Source organism: Diadema setosum, chromosome 7 (assembly GCF_964275005.1).
Source record: "Diadema setosum chromosome 7, eeDiaSeto1, whole genome shotgun sequence".
In the NCBI taxonomy this organism is placed as follows: domain Eukaryota; kingdom Metazoa; phylum Echinodermata; class Echinoidea; order Diadematoida; family Diadematidae; genus Diadema; species Diadema setosum.
Genome location: NC_092691.1, coordinates 40,372,397 through 40,374,540, shown reverse-complemented (window position 1 = coordinate 40,374,540; position 2,144 = coordinate 40,372,397).

Here is a 2,144-nt window from a genome sequence, read left to right as displayed (position 1 = left end):
GAGATGATGCTTCCCTACGTCATCGTCTTTAGAGTTGATGTTAGTCTTTTTCATTCTCAGATCATGCCTATACGACAAAAACAAACAAAACAACATTGTTTCAAACATTTCCCAACTTTAAGTGCAAGTACTATCATTCACGACTTCTAGTGATGAACAAGCGTTATAAACAACTTTGTACTCAAAGTTTCTCTACTAACGCTTATGTGTGTGTGTGTGGGCCTACGTCAAAGAAAACTGTACACTGCTATGCTGAAAGCTTCAGGTTAAACTAAAAGATATACTAGCATGGTGATGAAGAAAAACAGAAATATAGAGAAAAAAAGGGAAAAAACAGTTTGACGATGCAGCTGATGATGTGCTATGATTCATATTATGTTCACTCATCAGAGATGACAAAAAAAATGTACTAGTAGACTCGAAGAAAGAGATAATCGGTTTTCTCAAATTTCACGCAGCTCATAACATTTTCTAGAGAGTCCTATTAGGATACTCTAACTCTGAGGTAAAAAAAAAAACAGAGAGAGAGAGAGAGAGAAAGAGAAACAGACATGATAAATTAACATTATCAACTCCAAAAGTAATTTATATTCCTGTTTCCATTCCTCTTTTCATGATTCTCTAAAAACCCAACATGTACCTCCTTATCTTCCGTTTTACCTTTACTTCCTTTCTTTCTATTTTCTGCCCTCTTTCCTTCTTCTTTATTTTTTGTTGTTGTCAAATGGGGTTATTCTTTATCAGTTACTAACTATCAGTAACGAAATTCTATGCTCGTGGGTGTTGCGAAGATACAAATTCCCACAAGGCATTCACGCAATGGGTCTAGTCAGGGAGGTGACCTCCCTGGTCTAGTAAGCATCACCAACTACCGTGACTACTACAACATGTCTGTAGCGAGGTCACCGACAAGACAAGGTGGCAACGATTGAGAAAAGCGTGATTACTTTTAGTACATGTAGGCCTATATCAACACACATAAAAAAACTGCCTTTGCACCGTTCAAAACCTGAGACTTTATAAGATTTTTAGTCTGCTACTCATGTTATGTCCGCATGCCCATCATCGCTTTGTTTTTGCTTTGCATAACAACTAACATAACTCAATAACAGTGTGAAACAAAGGTGAAAGGAGCGGAAATGACGCAAAATGAAGACATGGAAGAGAAGCATGCCGAAATGGCATGAATGAGGTAATATCAGGGAGGTGAACGTCTCACTTCCCTGGTATCATCCATCTTAGTTATTCAGAAGAAGAAAAAGAAAAGGTCCGCAACAGGCGCTGGTTCGCGATTTTAAGAAAGGGATTACACGTGTAAAGCTGTGTGTAGGCGAAGGTTGCTCAGTGGAGTTAATCGACCACCGGGCCTGCACAAGCGACAAGGAAAGTGATTATAATGCGCTTTGAGACAATTTTTTTTTCATCCCTCAGCATCATCTTTTAGCTATTGCTCTGTGTCAGGAAAGTTCATCAAAATATCTATTCTTCGTCCTCTCAATTTGTTGATATGGTTTGTAACTTACTTCGAAGCCTAAAAATTACATGGTGCTGAGAAGGAAAAAAAAAAGTGATTTTATACCGTAGCTGTGATTAGCAGTTCGGACATCCATACCAGTAAAACCAAGCAATCAATCACATTTCAAAACATGGAAAACTATTGATATATTAAATGAAGACTGCAATATTTTGCTGTCCTTGATTATAAGATACCATGCTTGATTTCATGGAGCATCTCAGGCGCTTGGGACAAAACGAATAATACGGGCAAGCCACCCAAAACAATAATAACATCATCAACAACAACAACAACAACAACAACAGCAACAACAACAACAGCAACACCACCAACAACAGCGACACCGCCACCACATAACAACAGCAGTAGCAGCAATCATATTAGAAGAAGGCTCTCTATCGTTTGATGGAGAAATCATCCGACAAGCTTTGGAGTTATCCGATGGTGCTATAAAATGCTCCATTCTGCCCCCCCCCCCCCCCCATGCCCATCCAGCCTCGCCTATTCACTGATGTTGTCTGGTGTCTTACCAATCATGAATTACACACGTACCCGAAAATATCCTTCATCAACAAATCCTAGGGAGCAACCACTGACGTAAAGTCTAAACTCTCTGCGATATTTACGA